This window comes from Polypterus senegalus, chromosome 2, assembly GCF_016835505.1.
Source record: "Polypterus senegalus isolate Bchr_013 chromosome 2, ASM1683550v1, whole genome shotgun sequence".
Lineage (NCBI taxonomy): Eukaryota > Metazoa > Chordata > Cladistia > Polypteriformes > Polypteridae > Polypterus > Polypterus senegalus.
In genome coordinates this window covers 35,297,589-35,310,369 of record NC_053155.1, presented here as the reverse complement: position 1 = coordinate 35,310,369, position 12,781 = coordinate 35,297,589, and the positions used below count along the sequence as shown (strand labels likewise).

General features: G+C 40.1%; 1 protein-coding gene across 1 annotated transcript in view; it reads left to right on the top strand.

The window, feature by feature from the left end:
- Positions 1 to 12,781, top strand: part of prkx (protein kinase X-linked) — a gene marked incomplete at its 5' end in the record, with an annotated part of 186,656 nt that overhangs the window by 102,687 nt on the left and 71,188 nt on the right. The gene's annotated exons all lie outside the window — the stretch shown is intronic.

The following is a 12,781-nucleotide window of genomic DNA, read 5'->3' as shown; positions in this document are numbered from 1 at the left end:
CTTGCAGTAGATTATGATTATAGTGGTGTGTAATTCCCCCAATTTATTTTTGTTAATGTTTTACCTGACTTAGGCTATTTGCTTGGGTCTTTTGTATTGGCTTCAACTCGGTGAATCCTGTCTATTAACCAGTTTTTGGTTTACTTACAGAACTGGCTGTTACGGATGTTTTATAGAAGAACGTTTGTAGCACATTGTGAAGTAGCCTGATTTGTCATGTTCCTGCAAAAATTACTTGCCTAATGAGGTAATTGATTTGGCATCTTGGTATATTTTCAGCTCTTTTCACGTTACCAGAATAATAAAAAAAATTGTGCTTTCTGCTTTTGCCTGTGACATGGCAACCTGATAACCCACGTATAAACTGATAATGCATATATTGGACCCCTTGTCTCCACTTTTTCCTCCTTCCTTTTCTGTTGGTACATACTGTGGCATAATCAACTATTTATGTTCTAGCTGCAAATGTACTTTCTCTCTATTCTCTTATTAGATTTTGACTCTAAAGCAGACTTCATCCATGTAATATAATATTGTAATAGCCTCCCCACAACCCTTAATTGAATTATAAAGTTAAAAAGTCATTGGATAGATACTATGGATAGTAATGTTTCACTTGCTTTCTGATCCCTCAGATTGATACGAGTATAAAAACCTCTAGTTGGTTACCTCCAGAATTAGTTTTAATTTATTCCTTTCTTGCCTTTTCTCTCTTTTGTATTGCTTTATTACATTAATTGATACTCATGTGCCTTTTGAAAATAGGCAGGTCTGACTACTCTTACGTTCAATTGAAGAAGCAACTCTTTGTGTCATTTTCACAAGTACCATGATAATTTACACCTGGGTCAATTCCCCCTAAATGTGCATGGATGTGGGTATGAGCATGAGCATGAGCATGAGTGTACCATCGACTAAACTTGTGCCCTGCCTGAGATAGCTACTGACTTGTGTTCAGTGCTCCCAGGGTAAGCACTAGCTCCACACAACAGTGATTTACATAAATGGTTCAGAAAATGGATGGGTGGGTGGAGGAATGGAAATTTGTTTGATTAACTTTATAAGTTGATAGATGTTTTATTAATCCATTCCTTGTTGAAATGACAGGCATTCAAATTCCAACACACAAAAACTGGAATACTCTCACATCAATCTTTGTAATAGAAACTAAACCTTGATATGCTTTAAGTTGATGTCCTATATGCTGATTGGCTTTAAATTCTGTGCATCCAGATGATCCCAATTCTTTCATGTAATGGCCATATTAGAAATCACTAGCACTAATAAAATAGTTTCTCACATAATACAATTAATTGTTAATTTCAGTTTATTTAAAACAAAAACACCTATGTTCACAGATGCAGTATATTTGAATAAAACATTCTGCCTAAAACAAAACTAATATTGCACATAAATTGCATATAAAATATTACACAGTATTTACGCCTAGATAAATAGATGTGCAGAATATAATGGTTGTATGTGCGCATAGATACACATTCATGCTAAAAAGTTTGTCAGCTTTTTTTTTTCCACTGCTGTTTACAAAACATCACCAGCTCTGTGAGGTTTGAAGAATGTCTCGAATAAAAGGCCCTAGTTAGGTTGTGCCACAGCATTTCAGTAGAATTTATGTCTGGACTTGCTTTAGCCATTATGTCACACACAACCTCTTCTTCATAGACCACTCTCTACTGGTCTTATTTGCTCGGGATTGTTGTCTTTTTTCCAGAGAGCAAACTTCCAGAATTCTTCATGCTTGTCCATTAGAACATAAAAAATTGTGAACAATCTTAATGAGAACGATCCAAACCATACCAAAATAGCATTGAGCTGAATTTTGTAGTCCCCAAAGTTCCATTCTCTTCTGCACTGCTTGGTAATTTAACCCATGTTACCATGGTACTCTTTGTGAAGAAAAACATTGTACCAAATTTAAGCTTAGATGAGTTTCAGTCTGTGTTGCTTTGTTTTTGTTGAAAATTTTAATTTTACAATATGTAGCAACAGTGATACATCATGGTAATTCTTTTTATAATTTGGAAAACTTCAGTCATGTTATATCTTAAAGTTTAATGCTTAAACTAAAAACATTCAATTTCTTCAGTTTTTTTTCATAATACATACACTGAAGTTCTGGAATCAACCTAATTACTCAGACCAAAACCATACATACTACTCCAGATGTGGCCTCATTCCAATGTTATATAGCTTGAGCATTATTTCCCTTGACTTATACTATGTTTGTGTACATTGTCTGGATATAGATAATGGCATGTCCACAGTGACTTTTACGACCTCCTCATATGACTTACTTTCAAGGTTTAAACATCCCATTATGTACTGTATTTGAATCTAACATTGTCACCGTTTACATGTAATACTTCAAATTTACTCCTATTAAATTTTACTATCCACAAATCTGTTCACACTTGTAATCTGTAATAAGTCCCTCTGTAATATTTTGTCGACTAAAGATTATCTGCCATTTCACCTGAAGTGATATAATCTGCAAATTTAATGATAATACATCTTATTTAAATAGAGCATTCTCCATGCTCCGATTCCTTTTACCAGCTTGCTTGTTATATTCTTTTCAGGATAATGTATATACAGTGATCCCCTGCTATATCGCGGTTCAGCTATCACACCCCCGCTACATCACTTATTTATTATTATTATTACTAGGGGGCTCCGCCCCCTGCTTGCTTCACTCGCCCACCCCCGGGTTTGGTTTACCGGATAAATAATTTAGAGATCGTTATTTTCATGGGAATTGTTACATATGCATTACTTTCATTTTTACTTTAAAACTTTTGTAAAAACAATATTTGTCCTTTATTTCCTGCCCCAGGCATGGTTAAATCTTTCTCGTGGGACTTATAACGCTGCTCCCATTGTGAAGGGGAGTCTGAGCGCACGCTAAAGAGATGTGATCGGTTCAGCTGCTGTCTTGCTGTTGCTGCTGGCCAGCTGTGTGTTGTGCTTGTCGCGCTTTGCGTCAATCACTTAGGAGCCTGTACACTAGCTGTCCTTTTACAACTTCGTGTCTCTGCCACTAGCATTCTGCAGAAGAGCAGGGTTTGGTGGTTTATGTGAGGGCTGAACCAACGGTAAGGAGAAGTGCTCGGATCATCCGCTGGCTTGCTGCAGCTGCTGCTGGCAAGCTGCGTGTTCTGCTTGTCGTTGTTTTAAGAGCATTCCAACAACTGCGAGGTTAGATGTCAGTGAACTTGTTTTAAATTGTTTGTAAGTAGGGCGTGACATGCAAAAGTCACCATCCACGGGGCTTGCTTTCTAAGGTTTTAATGTCTAGTCTTGCGTGTTGTCAAAGTATCTCTCCGAGATGATCTAGTCTTGATCGCTTCACTAAACCTCCCCAGAGGCTCGCTACGCTCCTGCCACTTTGCGTCTCTCCCGCTCATGTTGTGAAGGGGATGAGCTGAACGCACGCTAAGTAGAAGTGGACAGATCAGCTACTGGCTTTGTGCTGCTTCTGGCAAGATGCCTGTTCTGCTTGTCGCTCTGCTCGTCGATCATTTAAAAAATATATATATACACTCACCTAAAGGATTATTAGGAACACCATACTAATACGGTGTTTGACCCCCTTTCGCCTTCAGAACTGCCTTAATTCTACGTGGCATTGATTCAACAAGGTGCTGAAAGCATTCTTTAGAAATGTTGGCCCATATTGATAGGATAGCATCTTGCAGTTGATGGAGATTTGTGGGATGCACATCCAGGGCACGAAGCTCCCGTTCCACCACATCCCAAAGATGCTCTATTGGGTTGAGATCTGGTGACTGTGGGGGCCATTTTAGTACAGTAAATTTATTGTCATGTTCAAGAAACCAATTTGAAATGATTCGAGCTTTGTGACATTGCATTATCCTGCTGGAAGTAGCCATCAGAGGATGGGTACATGGGTGGTCATGAAGGGATGGACATGGTCAGAAACAATGCTCAGGTAGCCCGTGGCATTTAAACGATGCCCAATTGGCACTAAGGGGCCTAAAGTGTGCCAAGAAAACATCCCCCACACCATTACACCACCACCACCAGCCGGCACAGTGGTAACAAGGCATGATGGATCCATGTTCTCATTCTGTTTACGCCAAATTCTGACTTTACCATTTGAATATCTCAACAGAAATCGAGTTTGGTGAGCTTGTGCAAATTGTAGCCTCTTTTTCCTATTTGTAGTGGAGATGAGTGGTACCCGTTGTGGTCTTCTGCTGTTGTAGCCCATCCGCCTCAAGGTTGTGTGTGTTGTGGCTTCACAAATGCTTTGCTGCATACCTTGGTTGTAACGAGTGGTTATTTCAGTCAAAGTTGCTCTTCTATCAGCTTGAATCAGTCGGCCCATTCTCCTCTGACCTCTAGCATCAACAAGGCATTTTCGCCCACAGAACTACCGCATACTGGATGTTTTTCCCTTTTCACACTATTCTTTGTAAACCCTAGAAATGGTTGTGCGTGAAAATCCCAGTAACTGAGCAGATTGTGAAATACTCAGACCGGCCCGTCTGGCACCAACAACCAACACATTATACTACACAGGACCACTATAAGAGTGAAATGCTTAAGCCTTTTACCTATGGTTCTGCATGTGAGTTGATGGCTGCCGCTGAATTGTTCGGTTGTCGCTTTCAAGTGTAGCGATATGGCCAAATATTTTACACCTTTGGAGAACCGCCAATGCCTCATAAACATCTTAGATTCACAGGTGACGATTTCAGTAGTGGACACTTTGATGTTTATGAATGTTTAAACTCTCAACTCAACTCTCTGGATGTGAAGTTATCGATGAAGCCGGTTGTATACTTACAACGCTTGACAGATGCCGAATGTCTCTTCAGCACAAGTCCTACAAATACTGTCGTAATTGAAACAAACCATGAAACTCAAACCGATTATGACAGCAGAAATCCAAGCTGTGAGATTTGAAACAAGATTACTGTTCACATGGCCAACTGTACGTTGCATGCTCAACAGTAAGCTCAGCACACAGCTTGGTCATATTACAACCGGAGGGCTGAACTCACAATGTGGTATACAAAGAGATCCTTAATAAATAATTATTAGTATATTTTCCCTCAGATTCAAAAGGTTTAATTTTCTTCTTAATAAAAATTTTAAGGCAGTACTTCGCCGCTGCGAAGCGCGGGTATTTTGCTAGTCTATACTAATAAAAGGCAAAGCCCTCACTCACTCACTCACTCACTCACTCACTCACTCACTCACTCACTCATCACTAATTCTCCAACTTCCCGTGTGGGTGGAAGGCTGAAATTTGGCAGGTTCATTCCTTACAGCTTTCTTACAAAAGTTGGGCAGGTTTTATATCGAAATTCTACGCGTAATGGTCATAACTGGAAGCTGTTTTTCTCCATTTACTGTAATGGAGATGAGCTTGAACGCCGTGGGGCGGAGTTTCGTGTGACATCATCACGCCTCCCACGTAATCACGCAGTACATAGAAAACCAGGAAGACCTCAAAAAAGCGCTCAAGAAAACATGCATTATATAATTGAGAAGGCAGCGAAACAATAAGAAGCGAGCGAGTGACATATACAACCATATTCATGAGTTCTGCTACTGAAACAAAGCACGATGTAAACCTACACTTTAAATTAAGTTCATAGACAGGCTGCCGCTGGCGTTTGTAATTTAGTGCCTGCCCATATAAGGCCGTCCGTCAGCGGCAATCCAATAGCAAACTGCCACTAAATATTCACGGGTGAAGGACTGTGCTTATGGAGAGGAAGATGAGATGGTCAGGGTGGTGTTTGACACAAACTCAGCGAAACTGCGAGAGAAAGTTTTAAGTGCCAGGACTAAGGTAACATTAAATACAGCCATGGACATAGCACGAGATGGCACCAGCACAGCTGGGAACCTTCGATGCATGTACACCGAGCGGCTCACGTGAACTGGCGCAGTGCACAGATAAAAGCAACAGTTCCAAAGAGGCTGAACAAAACCGAATTACACAATTGAAAAGGCAGCAAAAATATGAAGCGCCTGATACATACAAGCATATTCATAAATCCAGCTACTGCGGAAACAAAGCACACGTTGGAAAAAGTCAATGTCCCGCTAAAGGAAGACAGTGTAAAAAACCCGTGCATGCAGTGTGTCAGGTCTCAGATAAAGAAGAAGACGAGCTGTTTATTGATGCAGTAAGAAACGAATCGATGAAAGAAACCTGTCATCTTTACAACGATTGACAAACACGGAATGTAACTTGAACACAACACATCCTACAAATACGAACCTGATTGAAAGAAATAATGATAATCAAATCCTTGATGACAGCAACACTCAGTAACACTCACAAAACAAATACTGTATATTGACAGTCATGTTACGTTATTTTTAAAATGTTCCCTTTTCTTTTCTAGCTTTTTTAACACACTACTTCTCCGCTGCGATTACGGGTATATATATATATATGTATATATATACCCCGATCTACATACTCGAATAATGGATACTTTATTCGCCATCAATGATTGTTTTGGTAAAGCCATACTCAGTGTATTCATTAGATGAACGGTAAAAAAGAGCGAGGGGAGGATGACTTATTGAGGCATGCAGGCTGTAGTGAATTGCGTGATCACATTTGAAAAAATATATCTTTTCAAGTTCTATTTAGTCCATATGTGTCAAACTCAAGGGCGGGCCACATCCGCCCGGCGTGTAATTATATCCGCCCGCGAGATCATTTTATATACTGTATTATTGTTATTAATGGCCCGGTATATGAAGCGCTGGTAACACAATAAACTACAGATCCCATAATGCAGCGCTTCAGCTGCCTTGCCAACACTTACGCGTTAATCAAGTCTAGCTTATGATGCTGCAAGTTATTGCGAAGCTAGCTCACACGATGCTGAAGAGAAAAGTTGATTCTGAAAATAGAGCCTTTAAAAACCGATGGGAGGCTGAGTATATGTTTACTGAACCCGTGTGTCTCATTTGTGGAGCTAATGTGGCTGTAATTACAGAATTTAATCTAAGACGGCACTATGAGACAAAACATCAGGGTAACCTGAATGCAATGCAGAAGATACAGAAAGCAGAATAATTAAATAAGAATCTGACACTTCAGCGGACGTTTTACCCGTGCACAATCACAAAGTGATTTCAAGTGAAGCTGCTTTTATGGGAGACACAAATGCACCTTGCCCCACTTTCCCTGTTGCCAAGTAATGTTAAACCAAGTCGTCACTACGGTGTTCCCAAATACGCACTTTGCTGATAAACTGAGCGCACTGCGCAATGAGTTTGAAACGGAGCTTTGGTGACTTTGAAGAACAAAAAAAGTCTGTCTACATGCGGCTCGAACCTTGTGCATGTTTGGTAGCACATATCTGTGTGAGAAGCTCTTCTCAGTGATAAAGACTAACAAAACAGCACACAGGAGTCGCCTCACTGATGAGCACCTGCAATCCATCCTGAGAATCTCCACAACACAGAACCTCACACCAAACATAAACGAACCTGTTGCCAAAAAAAGATGCCAGGCGTCCAGCTCTAAAATGACATATGAGCAAAGACAACTGAATGATTTGATTTGTTATTGCTGAAAGGAACACATTTTATTTATATTTCCAGGTTTTGTTATGCAGCATGTTCATATTTGAATTTGTATAATTTTGACGGGATATATTTTTATGGAGAGCAAAATATTATAAGTTGTTTAAGGTTTGAGTTGATTTATTCACGAATAATATTCGAATAGTATTTTCTTTTTACCATTCCTACCAAAGATATTTCTGTCGACTAAATAAAAATTCCTTCTATTTAAATTTTAAATAGAACTTGAACAAATACGATAGTTCATAATATCCACGCAGACTTGCACGTAAGAGCGGGAGTTTTAACAAGCAGCGTATTGCACTGAAACGAAATAGCTGTGTGTGTATATATGTAGATATGTATGTATATGTATATATATGTTCATATATGTGTGTGTGTATGTATATATATATGTATTTGTGTGTGTATGTATGTATGTATGTGTGTATGTATATGTATGTATATATATGTAGATATATATATATATATGCATGTATATATCTATAATAATAAAAGGCAAAGCACTCACTCACTCACTCACTCACTCACTGACTCATCACTAATTCTCCAACTTCCCATGTAGGTAGAAAGCTGAAATTTGGCAGGCTTATTCCTTACAGCTTACTTACAAAAGTTAAGCAGGTTTCATTTCGAAATTCTACGCGTAATGGTCATAACGGTCGATAACGTTCGACAATGTCCGCCATGTTGAACTTTCTTATTTATGGCCCCATCTTTACGAAATTTGGTAGGCGTCTTCCCTGCGCTAACCGAAACCGATGTACTTACTTATTTCAATGGTATGACGCCACTGTCGGCCACCATATTGAACTTTCCAACGTCACCAATTTTCAAACTTCCCGTGTAGGTAGAAGGCTGACCCCATCTTCACGAAATTTGGTAGGTGGCTTCCCTGCGCTTAACCAAAACCGTATGCGTGACTTATTTCGTGGTATGATGCCACTGTCGGCCGCCATATTGAACTTTTAACGGAAACCGATGTCCGTACTTATTTCGTTAGTATGACACCACTGTCGGCCGCCATATTGAACTTTCCAACGTCACTAATTCTCCAACTTCCCGTGTAGGTAGAAGGCTGAAATTTGGCAGGCTCATTCCTTACAGCTTACTTACAAAAGTTAAGTAGGTTTCATTTCGAAATTCTATGCATAATGGTCATAACGGTCAACAACGTCTGCCATGTTGAACTTTCTTATTTATGGCCCCATCTTCTCGAAATTTTGTAGGCGGCTTCCCTGCACTAACTGAAACCAATGTACGTACTTATTTCGGTGGTATGATGCCACTGTCGGCGCCATATTGAACTTTTCAACAGTCTTTGTTACTTATGGGCCCATGTTCAAGAAATTTGGTACACGGGTTCCCAACGCTGACTGAATCCTACTTACGTACATATATACGTCCATAGCCTGCACCTCGGTCACCGCGTGAGGTGACGCGTTGTGTCCCCATCCCAACGCCTAACGATGTTGGCTGGCTGCCTGCCTATATAAGACTGTCCGTCGCCCGTCTCTACATTCCCTTTTTGCTTCGCCACGGATTCACGTCTCCCTACTGATAACTACAGCCCTAATTTGTTTAATCCACGGCTTCTCCGCTGTTTTATTGTTTGTTTATTACAATTATAGGTATTGTATAGGTATTTTGCAATTACTTTACATTGCTCAGGTACCCATTTCCTTTATCATTCCAACCCCCATTAACATGTCTATCGAGATGATCACTATCGATCAAAGAACTGTCACTTACCGAGTGGTTTCCTGCCCGGAGATACCACCTTCCTTTTCCATTCTCTTTGTTACATATTGCACGGCCATATCAGGCTCACTCTTGATATCCGGAGGAAGATTCTGTCTTATGTATTGAATGACTGGGACAGGTTCAAGGTGTAGACTGATTACGGTACAGGAGATAATTATACTACACAGGAGCACTATAAGAGTGAAATGCTTAAGCCCTTCACCTATGGTTCTGCCTGTGAGTTGATGGCTGCCACTGAATTGTTCGGTTGTCGCTTTCAAGTGTACCGAACATTAAAAAAAGCCGTGGACATCGCAAGATCGCATGACATAGCACAAGCACAGCTGGGAACCTTCAATGCATGTACTCCACAGAGAACAAGGAAGAGCTCCAAAGAGCGCTGAACAAAAAACGCATTACACAATTAAGAAGGCAGCAAATGAATATGACGCAAGTGACGCATAGAAACATATTCATAAGTGCAGCTACTGCGGAAACAAAGCATAATGTAAACTGTTAGTTTAAATTAAGTTTATAGACACGCTGTCGCTGGCGTTTGTCATGCCTACGACGAATACGATATTTGCGAGATACAAGTTTAATGAGAAAACACGGGGTATAAACGAGACTTTGGATCACTTTCTAACGGAGTTAAAATTGTTGTAATGGAGTTAAACTTGCTGGTGAAGGACTGTGCTTATGCACACGAATAGGAAAGCAAGGTGTAAAGCTTAACTTTAAATTAAGTTCATAGACACGCTGGCGTTTGTCATGCCTAAGACGCTTACGATATTCGCGAAATACAAGTTTAATGAGAGGACGCAGGGTATAAATGAGATTTTTGATCACTTTGTAACAGTTAAAATTGCTGGTGAAGGACTGTGCTTATGCAAACGAATAGAAAGCAAATGTTATGTTATTTTTAAAATGTTTCCTTTTCTTTTTCATAACTTCTTTAACACACTCCTTTGCGAAGTGCGGGTATTTTGCTAGTACAGTGGAACCTCGGTTCACGAACGTCCCGGTTCACGACCAAAAAGCTCGCCACACTTTTGCCTCGGTTCACAACCACACACTCGGTATACGAACAAGCCAGTTTCCCTTGCCTGTCTGAGCTGAGCTGAGAGAGAGAGAGGAGAGCAAGAGCGAGCGAGCACGTGCCTGCTGGGGAGGGGGAGGAGGAGATTGCTTCACGTGTTTGCTGAACAAGCCAGTTTCCCTTGCCTCCTCAGCTGAAAGAGAGCGAACCATCCCCCCCACCACAGGCAGCCTGAGAGAGAAAGAGAGCTGCCATGCTTTTTCATTTAAGCAAAGCCGCTCCTTGTTCATTGTTTTCAATAAGACGTGCACTCTCTTTGTGCTCTACAGTATTTTGTGTGCTTTTGCTGTTAACTATGGCTTCTAAGCAAGTGAAGAGTGGTCAGGAGAAAGTTTTGAAGAAAATTGAAATCGAAGTAAAGAAAGAAATTACAAGAGGTGGAAAAACCAGTTTACTCATTTACCAATCTGAGAACCCTCGTGCTTTCAAGCAGCATAATGTAAACAAAGCCAGACTGCCAGTAATGTGGAGGGTTTCAAGAACTTTCTTTTTGGAATGGCTGCATGAGGCTTTCACTCCCACCAGCTAAACCGCTAAAAGCACCAGAAACCCACGAAATCACCTGAAGGAAAACACTTAATGCCAGAACTCGTCTCATGCAAGGTTAGTTTTCTTGGTGGTTTTTGTATTACGGATTTTTCAAAAGTTAAATTTTTTAGTTCATAATGCGATTTGTTGCAATGTCATTTTTCTCTTTTTTCAAATGTTCACTTTTTTCCTTGTGGTTAAAACTCATTAAAAAAATTGTTTACATGGAGGACTTCATCGTGTGATTTGTTGCAATGTTACTTTTTTGGTTGCTTGTGAGTTGGTTTTTAAATGCAGTTCGGATTTGTGCGATGTTTTCTGCTGTGCTTAAAACTCATTTTAAAAACATTGCTTACAGCGATCAGGCTTTAAGTTTAATACAGTAGCGTGATCTCCTGCAATGTTACTTTTTTGGTTGCTTGTGAGTTGGTTTTTAAATGCAGTTCGGATTTGTGCGATTTTTTTTTTTTCTGCTGTGCTAAACTCAATTAAAAAAATGCTGCGCGATCACGGGCAGCTGACAAGGAAGGGATGGGAGGGGGATGGGGTGGGGTGGTGTTTGGGTGGGTGGTGTGTGTGTGCGTACGCGCTAGAGAGAGAGAGAGAGAGAGCGCGTGTGAGCCAGGCTGCTCCTGTAGCTGAGGGAGGGAGGGGCTTTGGTGGTGTGTGTGCTACAGAGTGAAAAAGAGAGAGCTTGAGCGAGCCAGCTCGTGTAGCTGATCAGGGAGCCTGGGTGTTTTGTGTCAGTGTTATTCAATGTTTTTACATTAGTTTACTATTACACTGTGCATTCTATGGTGTAATTAACTATATTTGTGCTTAATCTTTACATATTTACATACAGTTTGTACGGTCTGGAACAGATTAATTGTATTTACATATAATCCTATGGGGGAAACTGCTTCGGTTCACAACCAACTCGGTTTACGACCAAAGTTCTGGAACGAATTATGGTCGTGAACCGAGGTTCCACTTTATGTGTATATATACACAGTTTTGTAAGCATTAGGTGTGTTCTGTGTGCAAAAATCCTTGTCGCTGACCCCATCTGCTGTTCTTATATTTGCTCATATTTGGACCTGTGTCCATATTGCAAAAAGTGTTTAGAAACCCTTGCAGCACACACTGTGTCCTGAGCAAAAGTTTTGTCACTGAATTGCTGAGATTTTTGAACGGAAGCGTATTAGGGCCACGCTGAAGGAAAAAAAAATACGGACAAGGTGAAGAAAAGAAAACTATATGTCGAGAATAAAGTTGACATGTTGACTTTATTCTCGACATTTCCACTTTAATCTTGACGCTTATGACGAGAATAAAATCAACATGTTCCTACATAACTTATGACGGGGTTTGAGAAAATCTAGTAAATTAAACATTCATTTTAAGATGAAGTTTAGTTTACGATGTTCTACTTTAATGACAAACTACGAGAATAAAGTCAACATGTTGAATTTAATCTCGAGATTAACAGCAAGAATAAAGTAGAAATGTCAAGATTAAAGTGGAAATGTTGAGAAAGCGTACCTGCCGTAGTGCAAGTGTGAATTGAATATCCAACAGGCTCTCCCTTTCCCACTCAAAAGTCTTATTCATAGGTACTTTAAATTTTTTTCAAACGTTTTACCAACATAAGCAAAAGAAGTGTTCAGAAAACAACACTGCTCAGTTATTTCAGAAAAGACACGTCACAAACTAATGAAGGTGCGGCGTCAACTTCTCATGTGGCAATTTCAGACAAAGACATTGCAGAGGGTTGTCCATCAGGGGAAGTCTCTTCAGCACACACTCTGCCAATTGATAAATCTA